Here is a 9872-nt window from a genome sequence, read left to right as displayed (position 1 = left end):
ATTTAACATAGTGCCTGATACAGGATGAAGAGTCAATAAATGGCAGCTGTTACTATTATTACTTCTGGGAGGGGATCTGTGGGTACTACGTATTCCACTCCCAGCCCTGGAACCATGGCTGGCTCTGCCATGGTGATGATGCTGGCTCTGCCTCCAACTGGGGGCTGAATTCTGGGTGGGGCTGCTTCTGGGAGATTGGCTATTCAAGCTCTGAACTCCAGGATGGAAACCAGAGCTCTGGGTTTGTAGCTCAGGCCCTGAGGGACCTTGGACCAGTTGTAGAGTCAAAGACAGTGTCTCAGTCAAGGATGTTTTGGCTGCAAGTAACGGAAGAGCCCCTAAACGAGGAAATGGAAACCCACTCCAGTATTCTTGCCTGAAAAATCCCATGGACAGAGGATCCTGGCAGGCTATAGTCCATGGGGTCACAGAGTCCAACAGGACTTAGCAACTGAGCATGCACGCACATAACAGAAACATTAAAATTACTTAGTAAAAAGGGAATGTCATGCAACCTAACTCCAGGAAGTTCAGCTGGACCTTGGCGAGACTGAAACTAAAAAGTCAGGAGCCAGTCTTCAGCTCCAACTGTTGAAGGCTTAGACATCTTGGGCCATCTACTTCATTCTCTCTACAGACCTACTTCCTTTGCATGATCTTCCAGGGCCAGCATCTTCAACCAAATGACCTCCTATCCCAGTTCCAAATTCATGAAAAATATGACTGTGCACAGGTTTTAGATTGGCTTTCCTGGGTTGAGGGTCCATCCCAGGCCTATCAGCTGGGTAAAAAAAACACAGACACACATGCAACTAAAGTAATTACAGGGTCCCAGAGCCAATGGCACCCCACTCCAGTACTCTTGCCTGGAAAATCCCATGGATGGAGGAGCCTGGTGGGCTGCAGTCCATGGGGTCGCTAAGAGTCGGACACGACTAAGCGATTTCACTTTACTTTTCACTTTCATACATTGGAGAAGGAAATGGCAACCCACTCCAGTGTTCTTGCCTGGAGAATTTCAGGGACGGGGGAGCCTGGTAGGCTGCCGTCTATGGGGTCACACAGAGTCGGACACAACTGAGGCGACTTAGCAGCAGCAGGCCTCTTAGCCAAAAGCAGTTCTCAGAGAAGCAGTGTGTCTCAGCAAGACCCCAAGAGCACAGACACTTGGCAGGGACTTGAAGTAGATTTTAATCACCCAAGGTCCAACTTTACTTTTTTTGTGGCTTCCTTCCTGGTGTAGGAGTATCTTCTTTGAGCTTCCTTCTTGGATGCCCTGAAGGATGGGAGTTAGGGACAGAGGCCCAATGTTGTGGCTCCTTTGGGTCTGAGAACCATCCTGAGAGCTAGATGGAGATTCTTTATGGCTGCAGAAGGAGGCTTTGCTACTGTGGAGCTTGCTATCTTTCTGGTCCTGACAGTTGAAGAGTAAAGCAAAGTGAAGGGGATCAGAATATGCCACTCTAAAATATGCCATTTTGGCATAAGGATTATTTTGATCTGAAGGCAATTAAGAACCAACAACAAGGTCTCTGTCTTCCCCTTACCTGCCTGAAAGGGCATAAATGAAGACGGGGAGTCAACACCAAGATAAGCTTGCACAAACAGAACTTACGAAAATAGCCGTTACTTCCAATAAGTTTCCCCCATATATTTCTTAGTCTCTTCTGCACAATTTATTGTTCATTGGGGCCCAAATGCTCTATCCTTTGTTAAAAGGGTACATAAGGCCCCTAGTCTAATCTCAAGTCTTATACAAGTTTCACTTCTTTTCTGTAAACTCCCATGTAGGTAAATATTAATAAAAACTGTATCTTATCTCTTGTTAATACGTCTTTTGTTAGCTTAATTCAAAAGCCTCTAATTACCATAAGAGAGTAGAAGAAAAGGGTTTTCCTCCCTAACAGAAGCATTGCTACTTCTTTGGCTGATAACCCTCCATTTGTGCTTCTATATCCCATCTTATTTCCTATTTTGAACCAGTCTGTTGTTCCATGTCCAGTTCTAACTATTGCTTCCTAACCTGCACATAGGTTTCTCAAGAGGCAGGTCAGGTGGTCTGATATTCCCATCTCTTTTAGAATTTTCTACAGTGTATTGTGATCCCCACAGTCAAAGGCTTTGATATAGTCAATAAAGCAGAAATAGATGTTTTTCTGGAACTCTCTTGCTTTTTCCATCATTCAGCGGATGTTGGCAATTTGATCTCTGGTTCCTCTGCCTTTTCTAAAACCAGCTTGAACATCTGGAAGTTCACGGTTCACGTATTGCTGAAGCTTGGCTTGGAGAATTTTGAGCATTACTTTACTAATGTGTGTTCAGTTCAGTTCACTCAGTCATGTCCGACTCTTTGTGACCTCATGAATTGCAGCACGCCAGGCCTCCCTGTCCATCACCAACTCCCGGAGTTCACCCAAATTCATGTCCATTGAGTCGGTGATGCTATCCAGCCATCTTGTCCTCTGTCATGTGAGATGAGTGCAATTGTGTGGCAGTTTGAGCATTCTTTGGCATTGCCTTTCTTTGAGATTGGAATGAAAACTGACCTTTTCCAGTCCTGTGGCCACTGCTGAGTTTTCCAAATTTGCTGGCATATTGAGTGCAGCACTTTCACAGCATCATCTTTCAGGATTTGGAATAGCTCAACTGGAATTCTATCACCTCCACTAGCTTTGTTCGTAGTGATGCTTTCTAAGGCCCACTTGACTTCACTTTCCAGGATGTCTGGTTCTAGGTCAGTGATCACACCATCGTGATTATCTGGGTCGTGAAGATTTTTTTGTACAGTTTTTCTGTGTATTCTTGCCATCTCTTCTTAATATCTTCTGCTTCTGTTAGGTCCATACCATTTCTGTCCTTTATCGAGCTCATCTTTGCATGAAATGTTCCTTTGGTATCTCTAATTTTCTTGAAGAGATCTCTAGTCTTTCCCATTCTGTTGTTTTCCTCTATTTCTTTGCATTGATCGCTGAAGAAGCCTTTCTTATCTCTTCTTGCTATTCTTTGGAACTCTGCATTCAGATGTTTATATCTTTCCTTTTCTCCTTTGCTTTTCACTTCTCTTCTTTTCACAGCTATTTGTAAGGCCTCCCCAGACAGCCATTTTGCTTTTTTGCATTTCTTTTCCATGGGGATGGTCTTGATCTAAGTCTCCTGTACAATGTCACAAACCTCATTCCATAGTTCATCAGGCACTCTATCTATCAGATCTAGGCCCTTAAATCTATTTCTCACTTCCACTGTATAATCATAATTATACAGTGATTTAGGTCATACCTGAATGGTCTAGTGGTTTTCCCTACTTTCTTCAATTTAAGTCCGAATTTGGCAATAAGGAGTTCATGATCTGAGCCACAGTCAGCTCCCGGTCTTGTTTTTGCTGACTGTATAGAGCATCTCCATCTTTGCATGCAAAGAATATAATCAATCTGATTTCGGTGTTGACCATCTGGTGATGTCCATGTGTAGAGTCTTCTCTTGTGTTGTTGGAAGAGGGTGTTTGCTATGACCAGTGTGTTCTCTTGGCAAAACTCTATTAGCCTTTGCCCTGCTTCATTCCGTATTCCAAGGCCAAATTTGCCTGTTACCCCAGATGTTTCTTGACTTCCTACTTTTGCATTCCAGTCCCCTATAATGAAAGGGACATCTTTTTGGGGTTTTAGTTCTAAACAGTCTTGTAGGTCTTCATAGAACCGTTCAACTTCAGCTTCTTCAGCGTCTTATTGACAGTCAAGCCTCTCACTCTTATTCCTCTCATGGAATCTCGGGTTCTCAAAAATTCCCTACTCTTTCAGCACCTCTGCTTCATTCAGGAGGAAGCCTATTCATATGGGAGACTTGGTCCAATAAAGTTCCATCCTCAGATGCTGAGCTGGTCAAGGCCTTATCTGACATACTGTGGGAGTTGTGGGGGTAGAGGAGAGACAAAGACAATAATAATAACTAACATTTATTAAGAGTTAAATGTGTGCAAAGCACCAGGCTAATGGCTTAAAGAGCATTATCTCATTTACTTTTCAGAAGTATCCTCTTTTATTTTCCTTGTTTTACAAGGGCATTGTAGCAAAGCTAAGCAACTTGTCCAAGGTTACAGGGCTAACATGTGTCTGATCCAGGATTCAAACCTCAATCTCCCTGACTCCCAGGTGCAATCTTTGATCCAGTGATCAGGTTTGTTAGGGTGAGATCCCACTACCTAAATTTCAACACAGGCCATGATGAGGAACGTGGGGTCAGAGAGCTTTTTTAGGCTATAAACATGACTTCCTCAAAGACAAGGTATTTGGGCTGGATCTTGAATGAATAGGGTTTATCAGGTAGAAATTGGGGAAAGGGCACCCCAAAAATCAGAGTGGGAAAATGCAGGCTGGAAAGGGAGTATGACAAGATGTCTGCTGTGACTGGAATTATTTGAAGGGAGGTGCTCTCAGGTCTTCCTGTCACCCACTCCACATCCCACTGTCCTAGAGGAGGGTTCTCCTCTGGGGACATACCCAATTGCAGAGCTGCTGTTGTGAAAGCCAGACCCTATGAAGCAGGAAGGAGTCTTGGGGAACTGGTGTACAGAGTTCTGGCTTGGCATGCTTGGCATCTCTGGTCATAGGGAGCCCCATGGCTTCTTGACCCCTTGGTGACATCCAAGGGCACAGAGGTCATCACTGTATGGGTGAACAGATAAAGTGAGACTGTGTCTGGCCTGGAACAGTGAAAAGCAGAAAGGAATAGCCCATCCCCTACAGAGGGATACCAGCAAATAACCACTCCCCACCCTTCCCAACCCCCACACCCATGATCTTCCAGTTGCTGTAGTCAACTGCAGTGTCAGGGCATTCATTTCAAGAGTCTGGTCTTCCCAGACTTTGGTTGGCTTTGGGGTTCCCGTGGAGGCTTCTGCCTGCTGTACCTACTGTGGACTAGGTATGGCAGGCAATAGGCGCATGTAGAAATGAAGACAAATTTTGTGATGGAGACAAACAACAGAGACATCATTATTTGAGCACTTGATATGTGTTGAACATTGCACTGAGAGTTTTGCATGTGTATCTTTTTAAAGCTAAGTTGCCTTATTGGCTTGTCTCCACATGGTATGATCTGGCAAACATAATATTTGAAAAAATTTAAATAATTATTGTACAGTCTTTTGAAAAAAAAAAAAAAAAACACAGCAAAACCGAAATCCTTTCCCCCTATCTGTCTCTCTCTATTATACAAAGCAGCAGCCGTCTCCACAGAATCTCTTCTCTCTCCATGAAGCTCAGAGGAGATATTTACACCATGAATATATGTACTTAATATTTTGTCTTTGTCTCACATGTGTAATACAGTTTAAATTTCCTCATATCTCCCTAAGGGCAGACACTATTATCCCCATTTTACAGATGGAGAAACAGATGTCCAGAAATGAATTATTGCCCAAGGTCACATAGCTAATCACTGGCAAGTGTCTTTTAAGCAGAATTTGTGCTTGCTGTAAAAGTACATGTGATCTAGGGTCTGTGAGGCTCTTGAGGAAGAGGCAGTTCATTCATTGCGGGGGGGCGGTGCTTCATGGAGGAGGCAACATTTGAGTAGAATCTCAAAGGATAAAGAGAAGCTCAACAGATAGAAAAGGGCAGTAGAAGTGTTCTTTAGGAAGGCAGGAAAACCTGAGAGATGAACATAGCAAATTATGGGATGTCAGAAGAGAGGCAATCTCATTTCTCCCTATCTCATGCCTCCCTCTCAGTAGTGGTGGGTCTGGCATTTAGGAGACTTGCCTCATATCCCAGCTTTGCCCCAGGCACATTCTGCCTGTGCCCTTTAAGAGCCTCCATCACAAAGCCTCCTTGTGTCTTCTGAAAGAGACCATCTAATTCAGACTGGTTTCCTACCCACCATTCCCCTCCCTGACATAGGGGAAGAGAGAGAGATGTAGTGATGGAACACAGAAATGAACCCCCTCTTAGGCCAAATCAAATACACTTAATTCTTCAGGAATTACATGTGAAGAGTGTCTTAGGGAACGCAGCTCTCCAGCTGTTCAGTGGAAGCATGTTGTAGTGAAAAGAGCACAGTGGAAAGTGGATTTACCCTTTGCATCTCAGCAGAACTACTTATCAGCTAGATGACTTCAAGCAAATTGCTTGAATAACTTTGCCAAGCTTCAGTTTCTTGATCTACAAGAATTATGGGCCCTATTGTCAAAAAGTGGTGTCAGAGAGGGAGAAGAAATGGCTGGCTGGGAATATACTGATCTGATAGTTACTTTAGTATTGGGTGTCAGGGACTTGTTAAATCCATATTTCTCTTGCAGGAAGTGGACAGTATAGGCCAGAAACTTGCATTGTTACTTCATGTGTTTAATTTTTAAATATATTTTTTCATATACTCCCTTAGCCCAGAAGAGATTTGAGGTGGCTTATACAAATACACAATACCACAAAATGAAAATAAAGGCACAAAAACCAAGAGGAAGAGAGAACAGTGAGTGATAGATCATTTCAGTAATCTGTAATGCATATGAGTAGATCCTGCCCAGATGAATACCATTGGCACAAAACCCTTAGTATTAATATATCATGCTTGCAGATAGTAGAGCTTAGAAAGTGTATCTTAATGGAGCTAAAGGTAATACTTCTATTTTAGAAATGACCTGAGGTGAAGTCCTGCCCTGGTTCCAGCATATACTGTGCGTGTGCCTGCATGAGGGAGCAGGAGAAAAAACCCTTTGTAAATTATACAAAGTTTGGGTCCCCTGTGTTTGACAAGAGACCAGAGGCAGCTGCCTCTGCTTTCTCTGCTGCCCTGCTGCTGCTGCTGCTGCTAAGTCGCTTCAGTCGTGTCCGATTCTGTGAGACCCCATAGATGGCAGCCCACCAGGCTTCTCCGTTGCTGGGATTCTCCAGGCAAGAACACTGGAGTGGGTTGCCATTTCCTTCTCCAATGCATAAAAGTGAAAAGTGAAGGTGAAGTCACTCAGTTGTGTCTGACCCTCAGTGACCCCATGGACTGCAGCCTTCCAGGCTCCTCCATCCATGGGATTTTTCCAGGTAAGAGTACTGGAGTGGGGTGCCATTGCCTTCTCCGTCTCTGCTGCCCAGGGAATCACAAAACCTGACCACCTGATTGAAATGGCCAGCCAAGAGAGGGGAGGCAAGAGAGAATAAACAGAAATTAGCATTTCAATAAATTATCCTGCCACTGAAATGTATGGAATGTTTGTTATTCAGCCTGCTCAGCCCTTCACATTTAGTATATTTCATGTTAATGTTGTCTATATTACATGTTAGAGGGAACTAGCCTAGGAGCTAAGGACACAAGCTTGGGTAAGAGGGGTAGAGCCCCGTCTCCCTCATTGGCTTGCTGCAATCCTTGGTTGAGTATTGCCTATGTTCCTTCACCTGCGGACCCCACTTTATCCCTTTCTTGGGTCGTGGTAGTGAATCTGTAAGCTAAAGCATGACACAATGTTAGTATGCAGTAAACAGCATAAGTAATGGCACCCCACTGCAGTACTCTTGCCTGGAAAATCCCATGGACGGAGGAACCTGGTGGGCTGCAGTCCATGGGGTTGCTAAGAGTCGCGACTGAGCGACTTCACTTTGACTTTTCACTTTCATGCATTGGAGAAGGAAATGGCAACCCACTCCAGTATTCTTGCCTGGAGAATCCCAGGGACCGGGGAGCCTGGTGGGCTGCCGTCTATGGGGTCGCACAGAGTCGGACACGACTGAAGCGACTTAGCAGCAGCAGCAAACAACATAAACAGCGGCAAAAGTTTTTTGCCTTTTAAGGATGGCAGGGACGTCCAAATCTTGAAACACTATCCCCCTCCACCTCCACCACCCCCACCTCCCAGGCCCCCCGGTTTGGTTAGGGTGGTAACAGGCGCGGGTTCTCCCCCGAGCGGGCTCCGCGGCGGGGGGAAGCCGCAGGCGGCTTGCAGAAGAGGCGCGCCGCCTAATGCAGTTGGCAGTTAATTAGAGGGAAAGGTTATGTCATTAACGGTGGGATCGATGCAAAGGGAATTAAGAGGCTCTGGCAGTGCTGCTCCCGCGCTCTGTGCGCGGGCCACAGGCCGAATTCAAGCAAAACTCAATACGCATTAGCACACTATCTGTGGCTGCCCCGGGCGCGGGGCCGGCAAGCGCGGGAGTTGCAACATCCAAGTTGGGCGGCCCCGAGCGGGACGCGGTGCCTTGCTGGGAAGCGCCAGTGCCCCAGCCTTGGCTGCCAGGAGCCCCTGCGAGGGGTGGGATGCGGGATGTCCTCCCCTGGGGAGGCTGGGGGCAAGGTGGCTGCCTCCTCACCAGGGGCCCTCCCATGACTTTAATCACAAGGAAGCCAAGTTGACTTTCCCAGACTAAGCCAGGCCACGGTGTAACCCACCCTCCCAGTGCTGACTTCTTCGTGGCCTTTATCATAGCGTGATTACATGGTGCTCTGTACAACATTTTGATCAATGTGCTTTCCCCAACCAGACTGTCAGCTTCAGGAGGGCAGGGACTGTGAGGGTCTGCCTTGTTTAACTGCACTCACAGAGCCTGGCACATGGCAAGTGCTTAGTGAATACTTGCAGATGGAGTGGATCTCTAAAGCAACCCAGTGAGAGCTGTAGAGTGAGAAAACTGGGCCTGTCACTTCATTTCCTTGTGCCTCAGTTTCCTCACTGTATCAGCTCATTGGGTTCCCTGCACAGACTCTTTCCTTGAGCAATGACCTCCTCTGCCTGAATCTTATTTTCCTGTCAAGGGAAAATTAGTTGCTGCTGCCTCCAAAGTATGTGCCAGGGACTGTGTTAACACATAGATTTGCTCCTTTAATTCTCACAACACTGTAAAATAGAGATCATTTTATAAACATTTGATCATTTTATAAACATGGCGGTAGGCCCATCCTTTGCCTGTTCACGCTCAAATCCATTGCTCCCCTTCTGATAGTCCACGTCACAAATGGGTTTCCCTGCCAGCAGGCTTCATTACCCAGGCTTCTTTGTCAGCTGAATTTTGTTTGGGAGCCACTGGCTCGGGATTAGGGGACTGAGGACAGGAGGAACCAGTACGCTGTCAGCCTTGGCAGCTTCTGGGCTCCGTCCCCCTTCCTTTGGCCTCCAGACCAGGGATGGTAGTGGTTTCCTGTTCTTGCTAATCTCTGGGTCACCTCACTTTTCTGTTTGGCTTCTCAGTTCTTCTATTATGTGAGTGGTCATAGTATTAAATTGTCTGTATTAAATTCCCTCTGTATGAAATACTTAAGAGTGAATTCATTTTCCTGATTACTCTAAGAGTCATGATTGGAATCCAGATCTGTCTGACCACAGAAGTGCACTTCAAGTTTTTGTTTCTTTTTTTTAATGGAAGATGATAGTGGGGCAGGGCACTATAAGTGATAACCATTTAACGACCTGCCCAGAGAGCTCTTCCCAGGTCCCTTTTGTGAGAGAAATTAGTTTTAGAGATGGTTATCCACTCATAAAGCCTATTTATAATTTATTGTGTTTAAGAAATTCTAAAAAAAAAAAAAAAAGGAAATCCTACTTTGCATAGCTAAAATATTGTTTATACCCATAAACAAAGATTACTTTTGGAGGAGGAAATGGCAACCCACTCCAGTGTTCTTGCCTGGGAAATCCCATGGACAGAGGAGCCTGGCAGGCTACAGTCCATCGGGTTGCAAAGGGTTGAACATGACTGAGCACAGCACAGCTCCATTCCCCCAGCTTCCAAATGACCAGTAATGTGCCATTTATAATTTAGGCTTATAGTTCCCCCCTCCCCAGTGTTGTATCAAAGCTACAATTTTTTTTTTTTTAAAGAAGAAAACAAAAGGGTTTCCAGGTATGTGGAGAGGTTTGGCTTGATGACCAAGCATGGTGATGAATTTAACCCGACCGT

The sequence above is a fragment of the Bubalus kerabau genome, chromosome 1, assembly GCF_029407905.1.
Source record: "Bubalus kerabau isolate K-KA32 ecotype Philippines breed swamp buffalo chromosome 1, PCC_UOA_SB_1v2, whole genome shotgun sequence".
Classification (NCBI taxonomy): Eukaryota; Metazoa; Chordata; class Mammalia; order Artiodactyla; family Bovidae; genus Bubalus; species Bubalus kerabau.
The sequence above is the reverse complement of the archived record's forward strand: the minus strand, read 5'-3'. Positions refer to the sequence as shown.